Here is a 6,000-nt window from a genome sequence, read left to right as displayed (position 1 = left end):
TCTATTCTATATCTGAGTCCCAGTCTTGAGTTTGTGTGTCTCTATGCCATAGAGGCCCTGCATCCAGTAATGAGCAATGAGCCGGATCTACAGAAGCAGTGAGAAAAAAAGCGATTCATCCTTCGCTCCTCTCTTCCTCTGCTGTTGTTTTGTTTTCTCCGCCATGGTCTTTGATGCCATATCCTCTTACATTTTGCTCCCCCCCTCCTTCTCCCCCCCAGCAGCCATGTTTTCAAAGAAACATCCAGCAGAAAACATCCTCTGCATTTGAAATGTAGATCGCTCGCACTGCTTCCATTCTGCATACAGCACATGCCCTCTCCAATTCTTTCCCCTCTCTCTCTCTCCCTTATTCTTCCCTCCTTTCCAGGAGTAGGCTCTTCTTTTTTCCCCTAACGATTCATCTGATACATTCGAATGGCTCCCCCCCATCAAGGCCTTTTTTGGTGTTTTCTGTGTCATGTATAATCTGTGGCAAAAGGGAATGCAGAAAAGGCTTCATCCTCCATTTGCTCCCCATCAGTGTGATGTCACAGCAATTCAGAATGTATGCAGGGTGTTGTTTTCATGATGCAGGGATAGCAGGTGATATCTGTGCTTATAATAGGTGTACTAAGAAATACGTGCTGAAAACTGACAGTATATCAGTAATAACTGAGTAATTACATATTAACAGGGCATAACAAGAGTGAATCTAATACTAATATGTTCACCATTACAGATTAATTAACGAATTACATGATTTTACTCATTTATTTAATTACATGAGTGATATTAGCTTGTTTTTGCATTAAATACATCATCTGTTACTGTTAATACATGACCCATACTTACACAGTTGTTCATGTATTATAAATACATAATAACTATGTATTCTGCATAGTTATTACATACACAATAGATTGGGATTGAAAACTGTGTATAATTAATTAGTCATTTGTTTCCCTGGCAAAGCTAGTGTAAAAATGTTAGGCAGCAGTTTATGAACACCTACATAAACATTCATGACAAATAATATCAAACCATATGGGTATTAATATATTATTCATAAGGCAATTAGATGTTATAATACCATAAGGTAAAATTATATCAAAAGGTGCCATAGTGACAACAAAGGGTGGTAAGAATAGGACGTTGTGAACACATGTGTAGGTTTATATCAGCTGAGAATTTACGCAGGTGTTACTTCAGGTTTTAATGTAATTTAAATGTAACCTATTTAACTAAAAGACTATTCCCAGGATTTGTTCCCATTGTACAAATTATAGTCCACACTGTGGGAGTACGCATGTATTTCTGACACTAAGCCAGTGTTAAAAAAAAAAAAAAATCAGCCTTAACCCTAAACCTAACCTTAAACCATAACCCAAAACATAACCATAAGCTCCAACATGTTAAAAATGGCAGGATTTTCTCCCACAGCAGTTCCACATGCTGTTTCTGTAATCCTTCTTGGAGTTACACAACAGACAATTTGCGTGGATTTTGAGAGATAGTGCTAACAGTGGATGGGAGTTCACTCAATGATTTTTTTTCTTTTGCATTATTTTTGGAATAGGTAGTGTTTATGTTTCCTTATGTAATGTACCTCACGCTACTATTTTTAAACGGAAGCAGTTCAGCACATTATTTAAGAAAGTGTTTTTTTTGTTTGGTTTGTTTTTGGAACAACGTTTGACAATAAGTCATCTTTATAGAAAGTAAAGCTAAATGTAAATACAAAGAAGTACTGGAATAAATCATTATTAGTATGAAACACACACGTGTATTTTGGGGACTTACTATTCAGTAACTAATTTGATAATTGCTGTTCATTATTGTGCAACTAATATAAAGCACATTGTAAGTTGTGGTGTAACTTGCAGTCCTTTATACCTGAATGGTTTGAACAGACAGTGGTAAAAAAGCAGATGTGTTTCAAGGTGAACTATTGAATGTTGTACTATTTGGATGTTGACAGCAATTCATTGTGTTACAGTCCCACAAACAGTTAACAGCACTGCTTTTGTAGCTTTTCCTTGGGAGCAGGATGTTTGACTGTGTTTAGTGCACAGACTGCTATCGAGATTAAAAATACTGGATTATATTAAAACAGCATTCCCAGGATTTGTTTATTGTGTATGAATTATACATGAAAATTTGGTAATACACCACAAAAAAAATACTACTACTAATAATAATAATAATACAAAAACTCCCTTAAACCCTCACCCTACACTTACATGAAAATATAACCCCCAGAAAGATATAAAAACACTTTGCTGGGTCTTCTTTCGGTACATAACTGAGACTTTGAGTATACAGTGAAAGAGCACCCCCAGTGGATGGGGGCTCCCTTAGTGAACATACAGCAACTGCACACTATGATGAAGCAAAGTCTTCAATGTACACATGACAACAAAGCTTCAGTGAAAGGTTATTGATGTACATGATAGCAGGTTGTTATGGAAACTAAATACTAATAGTGTTAAGGAGCTACATAAGACATTACACAGGTAATTAGAATTATTCAGATGGCAATTGATTATTGATATTTGGCTTAAATATGACTTTCGCAGGTTTTGCTGGAACCAGTGTCTGTACTTGTAAGTGGCATTACTCACTGAGAAGAAACTTTGAGTTGATGTAGTGCAGATTCTCTCTCTCTTTCTCTCTCTCTCTCTCTCTCTCTCTCTCTCTCTCTCTCTCTCTCTCTCTCTCTCTCTCTCTCTCTCTCTCTCTCTCTCTCTCTCTAATACTTCACACCTGTCCAAGCTTTGGAAAGGATTGTGCCTCAGGTACCTGTCTTACTGGTCTGCTGTCCACGGAAGACTCTCAGGTATTTCCCAAGTGTGTGTGTATATACATATTTCATGCCCCCCATACACACACCCCCAGCTTTCAGTCAAGCACCTGACTTTGAGGGGCTTGAGGCCCTTCTGTTATTTACCAGTGATGTGCTCTCCTAATCCCCTGCTCTCTAGCTGAAGGCTGTATTTTACTGTGGCATGCCTGGGGTCTACGGGCACGCTCACCTTTCACTTCCCCTGAACATCTGTGACCCAGAGAAACATGGTTCCACCCTGCAAACGCAAACAGAGCGCGGAGATCAAAGGCAGGGCTGAGCTCACCTGTGCTTCCAGAGAGAAAGCCCCTTAAACCGTCACGTGACCCGTAAACAGGAACAAATCAACATGTCTGCTCCCGGCCGCCTTCAGTCACTCACAGAGTTTTGGATATCTTCCTGAATGGGGCTTTTAAACAAGAAGAGGAGAAGTGAGACTTGCTCCCTTAAAACAGATGTCTGTATCTGCACCCCCCGTGAAAACAATAGGCAGATATTAAGCTTTTAATGAGCAAGATGTTAGTGAGAATGAAACAAGTAATGAAAGCATTTTGGAATGTCATACCTTTGCTTTAAATGTTGAAGGCCTGCTGACAGGTTTTTATAAGAGGAAGGGTCAGTTATTGTTCAGTGGTGATGGTTTCTAACAGCTGATTAGACAGCTATTTAAAGCTAGACTGCATGAACCCCCTCTAGGCCTTAAGTCTGGACTGTTATCAGAGCAAAACATGAGACTGATGGATGTGTTCACAAGCTGTACTTCATAGTTGTTTCTGATGGTGTTTTACAGTTGTTTTGTACAAAAATGACATCTAGTCTCTTCTCTTTAGAAAACAGTTTTCAGTAGTGGGAAACACGCCTTCCAAAGTCTTCCCTGTAATACACTCTTCAAAATAAAAGTGCTACAAAAGGTTCTTTGAGCAACGCCAGAAGAACCACTTTTGTTTCTTGTGTAAAAGAGCTCTTTAACCATTTAAATGTATTAGCAAAGTCTTTATTTTGGAGCCAAACGTGGTTCTTCTATGACCTAGCGCAATAAACCCTTTGTACCACCTTTATTTGTATGAGTGTAAGGCCTTGATGCCATAGTTTTCTGTGCTCTAAAGCCTTTCTGCAATTGTCTACTCAGTGTTTATTTATTTATTTTTTAACCATTAAACGTTTTGTGTTTTCTCAGTTTGGGCTTGACCATTGTTTTGCACAGGAGTGTATTAGTTGTTTATATTTACACCCAACACAATGTGTTAAAGCAGTAAACACTATGATGTAAAATGTGTTAGTACGACAGGTAAATATGACTCTTAAACTCTTAAAGATTAAGGTTTTGGAAAAGCTTATTTTTGGGATGCATTGAAAGAACATTGGGGCAGTACGGTGGTGCAGCAGGGAGTGTCGCAGTCACACAGCTCCAGGGGCCTGGAGGTTGTGGGTTCGATTCCCGCTCCGGGTGACTGTCTGTGAGGAGTTTGGTATGTTCTCCCTGTGTCTGCGTGGGTTTCCTCCGGGTGCTCCGGTTTCCTCCCACAGTCCAAAAACATACATGTGGATTGGCAACTCCTAGGTGTGAGTGAATGTGTGTGTGTGTGTGTGTGTGTGTGTGTGTGTGTCTGTGTTGCCCTGTGAAGGACTGGCGCCCCCTCCAGGGTGTATTGCCGCCTTGCGCCCAATGATTCCAGGTAGGCTCTGGACCCACCACAGCCCTGAATTGGATAAGCGCTTACAGATAATGAATAAATGAAAGAACATTGCTCTGTCCCAATATTAAAATGTCACCATACTACACTTATTTTCCATATAGCACCACTTTCCTATGAGTTAATTAAAAAGGTACTCCATACAGGGACTAACAAAGTATGCTGAGCAACAGATGGATTACATGCTGTAATTTTAGAAGTAAAGAGTAAGTGTAAGTCTAGGGTCAATGGAGCTGGAACAATTAATATAGAAACAAGGAGGTTGTTAATGTTACGGCTGATTGGAGTATATGCTGTGTCAGTAACCTTATATAAAGGTATTTGGACACTTTAACCTGTGGTGAACTTGACAGAAGAATGAAGTTCTTGACATTGGTCCAAAATGATACTTGTTTCCAAGAAAAATACTCTTAGCACCACATCAAACTGATGGCACTGAGGAGGATATGTCAAGGTCTGGACTTGTTTTTGTTACAGTGATGAGATCATGAACCCAGAAGCATACAAAGAAATGTTGGATGCAAACCAGCAGAGGTCACAAAGAATTTGCTCCAACACCAGAAGCAAACCTCCAACAGATAACGATCTGAAACACGCATCACACCCTTTGAAAGAATACTTCACAAATGTCCCAATAATTCAAGGCTTCTTATAAAAGAGACCATTGCCATCACTTGGTGTTGTATAACATTTATTAAAAGTGAATAGTTCTTATTGGTCACGAAGATTAGGGTAAGGTTTAGGCCTCAGTTTGGGAATGTTTTGTTACACAATATATTTAAACATGATGTATAACATGCAGTAAAAACTACATGGCAATCAGCCATACATCAACACCATTCTCTCAGCTCCACTGACCAGACAGGAGCACTTTGTCATTTGAAAATGACATACTGTAGTCCACCTGTTGCTGTGCATACATTGCTTGGCCCCTTTCACCCTGTTCTTGGTTAATCCCCCCATAGGACCACCACACGGCATAGCGTTTGGGTGGTGGCTCATTCTCAGCGCTGCAGTGACCCTGGCGGGGGTGGGGGGGGGGTGGTGTGTTAGTGTGTGTTGTGCTGGTACGAGTGGATCAGACACATCAGAGCTACTCGAGTTAATAAAGCCCTCAGTGTCGTTGCTGGACTGAGAATAGTCCACCAAGCAAAACCATACAGCCAACAGTGTCCTGTGTTTACTGTTGAAGGACTAGCAGATGACCAACACAAACTTTGTCATTACTGGCTCTGACTTTACATCTACAAGGTGGACCATCAAAGAATGTGTGTCTAGCAGAGTGAACAGTGAGTAGACACAGTTGAAAACTCCAGCAGTGTCAACGCAGCACTGAGAAGGATGCACCACCCATATCTTACTTGCCCTGTGGTGGTTCTGTGGGAGTCCAGGCCAGTGACTGTAGCAGTAAGGAGGTGGGTTTAACGTCATGCTGATTGGTATAACACTATCATATACATAAATATATGCTTTTATATATTA

Source organism: Hoplias malabaricus, chromosome X2 (genome assembly GCF_029633855.1).
Source record: "Hoplias malabaricus isolate fHopMal1 chromosome X2, fHopMal1.hap1, whole genome shotgun sequence".
Classification (NCBI taxonomy): Eukaryota; Metazoa; Chordata; class Actinopteri; order Characiformes; family Erythrinidae; genus Hoplias; species Hoplias malabaricus.
Note: the sequence above shows the minus strand (reverse complement) of the source record.